The sequence below is a fragment of the Oncorhynchus mykiss genome, chromosome 3 (assembly GCF_013265735.2).
Source record: "Oncorhynchus mykiss isolate Arlee chromosome 3, USDA_OmykA_1.1, whole genome shotgun sequence".
NCBI classification, from domain to species: Eukaryota; Metazoa; Chordata; class Actinopteri; order Salmoniformes; family Salmonidae; genus Oncorhynchus; species Oncorhynchus mykiss.
The window spans coordinates 51,582,598-51,596,103 of NC_048567.1; positions in this window are offsets into that span (position 1 = coordinate 51,582,598).

Genomic DNA, 13,506 nt, shown 5'->3' on the forward strand with positions numbered 1-13,506 from the left:
ATGTCAAAAGAAAATGAAGACAGGCACACACCTTCTCATGTAACACAGACCCAAACATACACACATGGTCTTGGTGTCTCTCTCTCGGTCTCTCTTTCTGTCTCTCTCTCTCTGTCTCTCTCTCTCTCTCTGTCTCTCTGTCTCTGTCTCTCTCTCTGTCTCTCGGTCTCTCGGTCTCTCTCTCTCTCTGTCTCTCTCTCGGTCTCTCGGTCTCTCGGTCTCTCTCTTTCTCAATTCAATTCAATTCAAAGGACTTTATTGGCATGGGAAACGTGTTAACATTGCCAAAGCAAGTGAGGTAGATAATATACAAAAGTGAAATAAACAATAAAAATGAACAGTAAACATTACACATACAGAAATTTCAAAACAATAAAGACATTACAAATGTATTTTTATACATATATATATATATATATATACTGTGTTGTAACAATGTTCAAATGGTTAAAGAACAAAAGGGAAAATAAATAAGCATAAATATGGGTTGTATTTACAATGGTGTTTGTTCTTCACTGGTTGCCCTTTTCTTGTGGCAACAGGTCAAAAATCTTGCTGCTGTGATGGCACACTGGAATTTCCCCCAGTAGATATGGGAGTTTATCAAAATTGGATTTGTTTTTGAATTCTTTGTGCATCTGTGTAATCCGAGGGAAATATGTATCTCTAATATGGTCATACGTTGGACAGGAGGTTAGGAAGTGCAGCTCAGTTTCCACCTCATTTTGTGGGCAGTGTGCACATAGCCTGTCTTCTCTTGAGAGCCATGTCTGCCTACGGCGGCCTTTCTCAATAGCAAGGCTATGCTCACTAAGTCTGTACATAGTCAAAGCTTTCCTTAAGTTTGGGTCAGTCACAGTGGACAGGTATTCTGCCACTGTGTACTCTCTGTTTAGGGCCAAATAGCATTCTAGTTTGCTCTGTTTTTTTGTTAATTCTTTCCAATGTGTCAAGTAATTATATTTTTGTTTTCTCATGATTTGGTTGGGTCTAATTGTTGTTGCTGTCCTGGGGCTCTGTGGGGTGTGTTTGTGTTTGTGAACAGAGCCCCAGGACCAGCTTGCTTAGGGGACTCTTCTCCAGGTTCATCTCTCTGTAGGTGATGGCCCTGTTATGGAAGGTTTGGGAATCGCTTCCTTTTAGGTGGTTGTAGAATTTAACAGCTCTTTTCTGGATTTTGATAATTAGTAGGTATAGGCCTAATTCTGCTCTGCATGCATTATTTGGTGTTTTACGTTGTACACAGAGGATATGTTTTGCAGAATACTGTATGCAGAGTCTCAATTTGGTGTTTGTCCCATTTTGTGAAGTCTTGGTTGGTGAGCGGACCCCAGACCTCACAACCGTAAAGGGCAATGGGCTCTATGACTGATTCAAGTATTTTTAGCCAGATCCTAATTGGTATGTTGAAATTTATGTTCCTTTTGATGGCATAGAATGCCCTTCTTGCCTTGTCTCTCAGATCGTTCACAGCTTTGTGGAAGTTACCTGTGGCGCTGATGTTTAAGCCAAGGTATGTATAGTTTTTTTGTGTGCTCTAGGGCAACAGTGTCTAGATGGAAATTGTATTTGTGGTCCTGGCGACTGGACCTTTTTTGGAACACCATTATTTTGGTCTTACTGAGATTTACTGTCAGGGCCCAAGTCTGACAGAATCTGTGCAGAAGATCTAGGTGCTGCTGTAGGCCCTCCTTGGTTGGTGACAGAAGCACCAGATCATCAGCAAACAGTAGACATTTGACTTCAGATTCTAGCAGGGTGAGGCCGGGTGCTGCAGACTTTTCTAGTGCCCGCGCCAATTCGTTGATATATATATGTTGAAGAGGGTGGGGCTTAAGCTTGCATCCCTGTCTCACCCCACGACCCTGTGTGAAGAAATGTTTTTTGCCAATTTTAACCGCACACTTGTTGTTTGTGTACATGGATTTTATAATGTCGTATGTTTTACCCCCAACACCACTTTCCATCAATTTGTATAGCAGACCCTCATGAGACCCTCTCTCTCTCTCTGTCTCTCTCTCGGTCTCTCTCGGTCTCTCTCGGTCTCTCTCGGTCTCTCTCGGTCTCTCTCGGTCTCTCTCGGTCTCTCTCTCTCTCTCGGTCTCTCTCTCTCTCGGTCTCTCTCTCTCTCGGTCTCTCTCTCGGTCTCTCGCTGTCTCTCCCTCTCGGACTCTCTCTGTCTCTCGGTCTCTGTCTCTCGGTCTCTCTCGGTCTCTCTCTCTCTCTCGGTCTCTCTCTCTCGCTCTGTCTCTCTGTCTCTCTCTCTCTCGCTCTGTCTCTCTGTCTCTCTCTCGCTCTGTGTCTCTCGCTCTGTGTCTCTCGGTCTCTGTCTCTCGCTCTGTGTCTCTCGGTCTCTGTCTCTCGGTCTCTGTCTCTCGGTCTCTGTCTCTCGGTCTCTGTCTCTCGGTCTCTGTCTCTCGGTCTCTGTCTCTCGGTCTCTGTCTCTCGGTCTCTGTCTCTCGGTCTCTGTCTCTCGGTCTCTGTCTCTCGGTCTCTGTCTCTCGGTCTCTGTCTCTCGGTCTCTGTCTCTCGGTCTCTGTCTCTCGGTCTCGGTCTCTGTCTCTGTCTCTCGGTCTCTGTCTCGGTCTCTCTCGGTCTCTCTCTGTCTCTCTCTGTCTCTCGGTCTCTCTCTCGGTCTCTCTCTCTGTCTCTCTCTCTGTCTCTCTCTGTCTCTCTCTCTCTCTCTCGGTCTCTCTCTCTGTCTCTCTCTCTGTCTCTCTCTCTGTCTCTCTCTCTGTCTCTCTCTCGGTCTCTCTCTCGGTCTCTCTCTGTCTCTCTCTCTGTCTCTCTCTCTGTCTCTCTCTCTGTCTCTCTCTCTGTCTCTCTCTCGGTCTCTCTCTCGGTCTCTCTCTCGGTCTCTCTCTCGGTCTCTCTCTCGGTCTCTCTCTCGGTCTCTCTCTCGGTCTCTCTGTCTGTCTCTCTGTCTGTCTCTCTCTCGGTCTCTCTCTCGGTCTCTCTCTCGGTCTCTCTCGGTCTCTCTCTGTCTCTCTCTGTCTCTCTCGGTCTCTCTCGGTCTCGCTCTCTGTCTCTCTCTGTCTCTCTCGGTCTCGCTCTCTCTCTCCCTCTCTCTTGGTCTCTCTCTCTCGGTCTCCCTCTCTCGGTCTCCCGCTCTGTCTCTCTGGGTCTCTCTCTGTCTCTCGGTCTCTCTCTCTCTGGCTCTGTCTCTCGGTCTCTCTTTGTCTCTCGGTCTCTCTCTCTGTCTCTCTCTCTGTCTGTCTGTCTCTCTCTCTGTCTGTCTCGCTCTCTGTCTGTCTGTCTGTCTGTCTCTCTGTCTGTCTCTCTCTCTCTCTCTGACTCTCTCTGTCTCTGTCTCTCTCTCTGTGTGTCTCTCTGTGTGTCTCTCTGTCTGTCTCTCTCTCTCTGTCTCTCGTCTCTCTTTCTGTCTCTCGGTCTCTCGGTCTCTCTTTCTGTCTCTCAGTCTCTCTCTGGAGTGGCTTCGTAAGAAGCATTTCAAGGTCCTGGAGTGGCCTAGCCAGTCTCCAGATCTCAACCCCATAGAAAATCTTTGGAGGGAGTTGAAAGTCCGTGTTGCCCAGCAACAGCCCCAAAACATCACTGCTCTAGAGGAGATTTGCATGGAGGAATGGACCAAAATACAAGCAACATTGTGTGAAAACCTTGTGAAGACTTACAGAAAACGTTTGACCTCTGTTATATACCCTTTGTTGGCAATGACAAAGTATTGAGATAAACTTTTGTTATTGACCAAATACTTATTTTCCACCATAATTTGCAAATAAATTCATTAAAAATCCTACAATGTGATTTTCTGGATTTTTTTTCTCTGTCTCTTTTTGTCTGTCATAGTTGAAGTGTACCTATGATGGAAATTACAGGCCTCTCTCATCTTTTTAAGTGGGAGAACTTGCACAATTGGTGGCTGACTAAATACTTTTTTGCCCCACTGTATATATTGTCCTACCATGGTATATACACCAACAGTGTTTTAAAATAAGTTACACATTGAATTTATTTATTGTCCTTTCATGGGGAACTACATTTTTCAAATAAATGATATATATCTAATTTATTTATGATCCTATATTGATGAAACGGTCCACAACCCTATACCCTAGACACCCACCTGAATGACCCAGATACTAAGGAGAAGTCCCTAACTGTTTTATGGGCCTGCTGTAAGTGGCCTGTATGCAGCCAAAATGCGATCAGAGACCTAGAGCAGCACTGCCCCCTCAAGATTTTGAGCCTGCTTGGCAGGGTTGGTCCTGCAAAGCCAAAGCCCCCTAAGGGAGAGCATACTTTACAAGGAAATTCTCAAAGCTGCTAATGAGAACCTTGACGACCTTGTACCTAGCCGGTGGGGATTCCGGAGGGGTGCCCCCACCCAGGAAGTGGCAGTGCTGGAAACACGAGCTGCAGTAACCCATACAGTAACTCACAATCAAACATTCAAAGAGGAGGTATATTATTGTGGCCCTGATGGCACAAAATCAAAAGCCTGACTGCATGGAGATGCTTGGGAATATGGTCAATACGGGGGACCGTGTTGTGGGTGTTTCAGGGAAAAGGTGTACATTTGACCTCCATCATATAGGACGTGACAATGGTTCATAAAATCTCTCCATTTCTGCCCATTTTTTAAAACTGTCCTGCAGGCCTTCTCATACAGCTGCAACTGTATATGCATTTGTAAATCAAGACCTTTCTTGAGTTGGGCTCTGGGTTGGTGCAACTGTTGAGAAAGTGAGCCTATGTATGTGTATGTGCGTATCCCACAACTGTTGCAAAGGAAAAAAATAAGTTAGGGACAATATTGGATGATTCACAATAATTGTTTGCTAATATAACAATTGCTTGCAATAATGTAATTTTCGTAATGGCGAGACTGGTGAGAGATAAAATCCTTTGCATAAATTGCCTACATTTACTACAAATATTAATAGATATTTATGGAAAATAAGAAATAGGATTTTAAAAAAATCAAATTGAGGTGAGGGTGATGGAAATGCATTTGGCGGTTGATCTACTTCTGTGTGCTCTTTTCGAAGGATGGATCCCAGTCTTTTCAGGGCTATGGGATACAGGGGGTCAGGGGTGGCCTGTGGGCATTGGGATGACAACCCAACTCGGGATGAGGAGGGCTTTTAGCGGGTGGAATAGTGGGGACCAATTGGAGGTTTACTTAGTAGCAATGCGAATATCATGGTACAGCTATATAGACACTCAATCATCATGTTACTTTTTAATGGTACGTTTACAAACATATATTTTGATAAATAGAATTGAAAGTTGTGTCTCATTATGGTAAGTGGTGAAATAAGTATAGCCAGTTACAATTGTAATGGCTTAGCAGATAAGAAAAGACGATCAGTATTTACCTGGATAAAAGAAGGAATATAATAATCTATTGTTTACAGGAAACTCATTCAACAATTTTAGATGAAGGTTTGTGGAAAAAGGACTGGGGGGGTGAAATATATTTTCCCTGACGTCTCTCGTCAGAAGGCATGGACCAAAGCGCAGCGTGGTAAGTGTTCATGATAAATGTAGAACTCAAAACACTCGAACAAAATAACAAAGAGTGAAAACCGAAACAGTCCTATCAGGTGCAGACACTAAACAGAAAATAACTACCCACAAAACCCAAACGAAAAAGGACAACTTATATATGATCCCCAATCAGAGACAACGATAACCAGCTGCCTCTAAATGGGAACCACACGAACATAGAAATAAAGAAACTAGAATGCCCACCCTAGTCACACCCTGGCCTAACCAAGATAGAGAATAAAAGCCTCTCTATGGCCAGGGCGTGACAGTACCCCCCCCTCCCCCCAAAGGTGCGGACTCCGGCCGCAAAACCTGACTCTAAAGGGGAGGGGTCCGGGTGGGCATCTCTTCACGACGGCGGCTCCGGTGCGGTACGTAGATCCCCCTCCGCCCGCAGATCCCTCCGCTTTGGTGGCGCTCCTAGCGCATGGACCTTCACTGGAGGAAACGGGCTGCAGATCATCGCCAGAGAAACCAGACCACCGATCATCGCCGGAGGCTCCGGACTGCGGACCGTCGCTGCAGGCTCAAGACTGGGTACCGTCGCTGCAGGCTCCTTGCCATGGATCATCACTGGAGGCTCCGGCCCATGGATCATCACTGGAGGCTTCGTGCCATGGATCATCACTGGAGGCTTCGTGCCATGGATCATCACTACAGGCTCCGGGCCATGGATCATAACTACAGGCTCCGGGCCATGGATCATCACTACAGGCTCCGGGCCATGGATCATCACTACAGGCTCCGGGCCATGGATCATCACTACAGGCTCCGGGCCATGGATCATCACTACAGGCTCCGGGCCATGGATCATCACTACAGGCTCCCGGCCATGGATCATCACTACAGGCTCCGGGCCATGGATCATCACTACAGGCTCCGGGCCATGGATCATCACTACAGGCTCCGGGCCATGGATCATCACTGGAAGCTCCGGGCCATGGATCATCACTACAGGCTCCGTGCCATGGATCATCACTACAGGCTCCGTGCCATGGATCATCACTACAGGCTCCGGGCCATGGATCATCACCACAGGCTCCGGGCCATGGATCATAACCACAGGCTCCGGGCCATGGATCATCACTACAGGCTCCGGGCCATGGATCATCACTACAGGCTCCGGGCCATGGATCATCACTACAGGCTCCGGGCCATGGATCATCACTACAGGCTCCGGGCCATGGATCATCACTACAGGCTCCGGGCCATGGATCATCACTACAGGCTCCGGGCAATGGATCATCACTACAGGCTCCGGGCCATGGATCATCACTACAGGCTCCGGGCCATGGATCATCACTACAGGCTCCGGGCCATGGATCATCACTGGAAGCTCCGGGCCATGGATCATCACTACAGGCTCCGTGCCATGGATCATCACTACAGGCTCCGTGCCATGGATCATCACTACAGGCTCCGGGCCATGGATCATCACTACAGGCTCCGGGCCATGGATCATCACTGGAAGCTCCGGGCCATGGATCATCACTACAGGCTCCGGGCCATGGATCATCACTACAGGCTCCGGGCCATGGATCATCACTACAGGCTCCGGGCCATGGATCATCACTACAGGCTCCGGGCCATGGATCATCACTGGAAGCTCCGGGCCATGGATCATCACTACAGGCTCCGGGCCATGAATCATCACTACAGGCTCCGGGCCATGGATCATCACTACAGGCTCCGGGCCATGGATCATCACCACAGGCTCCGGGCCATGGATCATCACCACAGGCTCCGGGCCATGGATCATCACTACAGGCTCCGGACCATGGATCATCACTACAGGCTCCGGGCCATGGATCATCACTACAGGCTCCGGGCCATGGATCATCACTGGAAGCTCCGGACCATGGATCATCACTACAGGCTCCGTGCCATGGATCATCACTACAGGCTCCGGGCCATGGATCATCACTACAGGCTCCGGGCCATGGATCATCACTGGAAGCTCCGGGCCATGGATCATCACTACAGGCTCCGGGCCATGGATCATCACTACAGGCTTTGTGACATGGATCATCACTACAGGCTTCGTGCCATGGATCATCACTGGAGGCTTCTTACGTGAAGCCGGAAGGAGGAGACGTACTGGAAGCCTGGTGTGTGGAGCTGCCACAGGGCTTACCAGGCTGGGGAGACATACTGGAGGCCTGGTACGTGGAACCGGAACAGGTCTCACCAGACTGGGGAGAGGCACTGGAAGCCTGGTGCGTGGAGCAGGCACCGGATACACCGGATACACTCTACACAAGCGTAGAGCTGGCACAACTCGTCCTGGCTGGATGGTTACTTTCACCCGGCAAATGCGGGGCGCTAGCACAGGACGCACTGGGCTGTGCAGACGCACCGGAGACACAGTGCGCAGAGCCGGCGCAGGATATCCTGGGCCGAAGAGACGCACTGGAGGCCAGGAGCGCTGAGCCGGCACCATCCGTCCTGGCTGGATGCCCACTCTAGCCCGGCCAATGCGAGGAGCTGGAATATAGCGCACCGGGCTTTGACTGAACACTGGAGACATGGTGCGCATCACCTCATAACACGGTGCCCGACCAGTAACACGCTCCCCATGGTAAGCACGGGGAGTTGGCTCAGGTCTAAACCCTGACTCCGCCTATCTCCCAGTGTGCTCCCCCAAAACATTTTTTTGGAGCTGCCTCCGTGCTAGCCGTGACCACTTGTAAAATTGCTCCCTCCTTGCTGCCTCTGTCTGCTCCCATGGAAGGCGATCCCTCCCAGCCAGGATATCCTCCCACATCCAGGATCCTTTCCCATTCAAAATGTCCTCCCATGTCCATTCCTCCTGACCACGTTGCTTGGTCTTTTTGTGGTGGGTGGTTCTGTCACGTCTCTCGTCAGAAGGCATGGACCAAAGTGCAGCGTGGTAAGTGTTCATGATAAATGTATTACTCAAAACACTCAAACCACACTCTAACCAGTAGGCTACCCTGAGGCGGCAGGGTAGCCTAGTGGTTAGAGTGTTGGACTAGTAACTGAAAGGTTGCTAGTTCAAATCCCAGAACAAAATGTGCAAATTGTCCAAATAGATCATCAAGGTATATGGATTATTTTAAATATGTTATTGGACAATTAACATATATGCCTTATTAACCTATACGGTCCAAATAATGATGATCCAAGCTTCTTTGAAAATACATATAAGAATTGATCAACTCTACAAGCAACACTAGACTCTATTATTATGGTGGGAGATTTTAATACGGTTTTAAATACCTCTACGGACCAGAAATGAAATCACATTACAAACTATCACCCTCAGGCACTTAAGAAAATCTTGAATGTCATGGATATATTGAAATTGTTGGATAAATGGAGACTTAAAATACCCTGACCTCTGGCACCAAAAAAAAAAAGTTGAAAAAGTGTTGATAGGGGACAGAATGCGGTCAGATCATCACATAATTGGCATATACACTGTTCAAAAAAATAAGGGAACACTTAAACAACACAATGTAACTCCAAGTCAATCACACTTCTGTGAAATCAAACTGTCCACTTAGGAAGCAACACTGATTGACAATAAATTTCACGCTGCTGTGCAAATGGAATAGACAACAGGTGGAAATTATAGGCAATTAGCAAGACACCCCCAATAAAGGAGTGGTTCTGCAGGTGATAAACACAGACCACTTCTCAGTTCCTATGCATCCTGGCTGATGTTTTGGTCACTTTTGAATGCTGGCTGTGCTTTCACTTTCACAGTGGTAGTATGAGACGGAGTCTACAACCCACACAAGTGGCTCAGGTAGTGCAGCTCATCCAGGATGGCACATCAATGCGAGCTGTGGCAAGAAGGTTTGCTGTGTCTGTCAGCGTAGTGTCCAGAGCATGGAGGCGCTACCAGGAGACAGGCCAGTACATCAGGAGATGTGGAGGAGGCCGTAGGAGGGCAACAACCCAGCAGCAGGACCGCTACCTCCGCCTTTGTGCAAGGAGGAGCAGGAGGAGCACTGCCAGAGCCCTGCAAAATGACTTCCAGCAGGCCACAAATGTGCATGTGTCTGCTCAAACGGTCAGAAACAGACTCCATGAGGGTGGTATGAGGGCCCGACGTCCACAGGTGGAGGTTGTGCTTACAGCCCAACACTGTGCAGGACGTTTGACATTTGCCAGAGAACACCAAGATCGGCAAATTCGCCACTGGCGCCCTGTGCTCTTCACAGATGAAAGCAGGTTCACACTGAGCACGTGACAGATGTGACAGAGTTTGGAGACGCCGTGGAGAACGTTCTGCTGCCTGCAACATCCTCCAGCATGACCAGTTTGGCGGTGGGTCAGTCATGGTGTGGGGTGGCATTTCTTTGGGGGGCTGCACAGCCCTCTTTGTGCCCGCCAGAGGTAGCCTGACTGCCATTAGGTACCGAGATGAGATCCACAGACCCCTTGTGAGACCATATGCTGGTGCGGTTGGCCCTGGGTTCCACCTAATGCAAGACAATGCTAGACTCATGTGGCTGGAGTGTGTCAGCAGTTCCTGCAAGAGGAAGGCACTGATGCTATGGACTGGCCCGCCCGTTCCCCAGACCTGAATCCAATTGAGCACATCTGGGATATCATGTCTCGCTCCATCCACCAACGCCACGTTGCACCACAGACTGTCCAGGAGTTGGCGGATGCTTTAGTCCAGGTCTGGGAGGATATCCCTCAGGAGACCATCCGCCACCTCATCAGGAGCATGCCCAGGCGTTGTAGGGAGGTCATACAGGCACGTGGAGGCCACACACACTACTGCGCCTAATTTTGACTTGTTTTAAGGACATTACATCAAAGTTGGATCAGCCGATAGTGTGGTTTTCCACTTTAATTTTGACTCCAAATCCAGACCTCCATGGGTTGATAAATTTGATTTCCATTGATCATTTTTGTGTGATTTTGTTGTCAGCACATTCAACTATGTAAAGAAAAAAGTATTTAATACGAATATTTAATTCATTCAGATATAGAATGTGTTATTTTAGTGTTCCCTATATTTTTTTGAGCAGTGTATATTACTCCTATAGAATTTTCAAAAGATCAAGAGTCCATATTAACAAAGGAAATTGAAGGACTAACAGTACAATTAGATAGCAATAAAAACGGTACCATAGAGGCACAGAATAAGTTAGAGGAAAAATAAATGGAGGAACTTATTCAAGAAAGATCCCGTGTAATATATTATAAAAAATAAAGCGAACTGGATGGAATATGGGGAAAAACACACAAAATTCTTTTTCAATCTTCAATATAGAAATGATACCAACTTTTTTTTATTGAAACGTGTAACAAATAGAGTCATGCATGATTCACCAAATTATATTTTGAAAGAGGAAATAAAGTACTATAAGGATATGTTTTCGTTTCAGTGTCCTCCATTTCCACTAACTGAACCTAATTGTATGGATTTTTTTTCCCTAAAAATAATGTCAAATTAACATCTGTACAAAAGGACTCATGTGAAGGTCAAATTACAGAGGAGGAACATCTTGATGCAATTAAAGCCTTTAAGGCTGGGAAAACTCCAGGGCTGGATGGCATACTTTTTTTTTTATATACTCAGAGGACCATTATTAGCATGTTTTAACCACTCCCATATAAATGGTAGATTATCAGACATGCAACAAGAAGGTCTGATATCATTATTACTGAAACAGGACCCAAGTGGTATATATAAAGATCTAGTACAATTAAAAAATTGGAGACCTCTTACAATTCAGTGTTGTAATGCAAAAAAATCCTAGCAAAATGCTTGGCGCACAGAATTCAAGAAGTATTGTCACCCCTGGGGTGGCAGGGTAGCCTAGTGGTTAGAGCGTTGGACTAGTAACCGGAAGGTTCAAATCCCCGAGCTGACAAGGTACAAATCTGTCATTCTGCCCCTGAACAGACAGTTAACCCACTGTTCCTAGGCCGTCATTGAAAATAATAATTTGTTCTTAACTGACTTGCCTAGTTAAATAAAGGTAAATATATATTATTCATCCTAATCAGACAGTTTTTTTTACATGGATGACACATTGGAGATAATAAGACAAGTACTGGAAACAATTGAATACTATGAAATATCGGGGACACCAGGCCTGGTTTTCATAGCTGATTTTGAAAAGGCTTTTGATAAAGTACGACTGGAGTTTATATATAAATGCCTAGAATATTAAAATTTTGGGGAACCTCTTATAAAATGGGTTAAAGTTATGTATAGTAACCCTAGGTGTAAAATTGTAAAAAATGGCTACATCTCAGAAAGTTTTAAACTCTCCAGAGGAGTAAAACAAGGTTGTCCACTATCAGCTTATCTATTTATTATTGCCATCGAAATGTTAGCTGTTAGAATTAGATCAAACACTAATATTAAGGGATTAGAAATCCGTTGCTTGATTCATGTTTTCATTTTAAAACAAGATATAGAATCTCTCCACGGCCTCATAGATTATCTAGATACTTTTGCTATCCTCTCTGGATTAAAACCAAATGATGATAATTTACTACATTTAGTATTGAATCACAAAAAAATGCAAATTTTACATTACCGTGTAGTTTACCAATTAAATGGTCTGACAGAGATGTGGACATACACGGTATACAAATCCCAAAAGAAAGAAATATTCTCACTCCAATATATTGTTATAGAAAGTTAGCAAAAATAAGTAAGATCTTGCTACCATGGAAAGGAAAATACCTGTCTATTTGTGGAAAAAAAAATTGCCCTGATTGACTCTTTAGTCATATCACAGTTTACCTATTTGCTATGGTTTTGCCTACACCTAGTGGCCTGCTTTTTAAACTATATGAACAAAAAATATTAAATTATATTTGGAATGGCAAGCCAGACAAAATTAAAAGGGCCTATTTATATAACGGATATGAATTGAGGGCAGAAATGATTAAATATTAAAGCATTAGACCTCTCACTAAAGGCATCAGTTATGTAAAAGTTATACTTAAATCCAAAAGGGTTCTCTAGAAAATTGGTAGGAATGTCTCATCCTATGTTCAAGAATGGCCTTTTCCCCTTTTTTCAGATTACACCTGCTCACTTTGGGTTGTTTGAAAAGTAAATAATCTACAAAATATAGTTATTTTTTAAACAAGCCTTAGTTGGTTGCAATTTCAGTTAATCCACCTGAAAAGACAGAACAAATAATACAACAAATATTGTGGTTAAACTCAAAAATACTAATTGATTAAAACCTTTGTTTTTGAAGAATTGTTTAAAAAAGGTATAATTTTAGTGAATGATATAAATAGGACTGGTGGAGTTATGTCACACATGCAGCTAACACAGACATTTGGAAAAGTCTGCTCTACAGAAAATTACAACCAACTAATTGCAGCCTTACCACAAAAATGGAGGAGGCAAGTAGAAGGGGAAAAAAGTACGGAACTTGTATGTCGGCCCTGTATTAAAGAATATATAAGGACCAAAAACAAAAACGGACATCTGTGCCATATACAGTTGAAGTCGGAAGTTTACATACATTTTAGCCAAATACATTTAAACTCAGTTTCACACAATTCCTAACATTTAATCCTAGTAAAAATTCCATGTCTTAGGTCAGTTAGGATCACCACTTTAAGAATGTGATGATAATAATAGTAGAGACTGATTTATTTCAGCTTTTATTTATTTCATCACATACCCAGTGGGTCAGAAGTTTACATACACACAATTAGTATTTGGTAGCATTGCTTTTAATTGTTTAACTTGGGTCAAATGTTTTGGGAAGCCTTCCACAATAACTTGGGTGAATTTTGGCCCATTCCTTGATTGAGGTCAGGGCTTTGTGATGGCCACTCCAATACCTTGACTTTGTTGTCCTTAAGCCATTTTGCCACAACTTTGGAAGTATGCTTGGGGTCAATGTCCATTTGGAAGACCCATTTGCGACCAAGCTTTAACTTCCTGACTGATATCTTGAGATGTTGCTTCAATATATCCACATAATTTTAGTTCCTCATGATGCCATCTAATTTGTGAAGTGCACCAGTCCC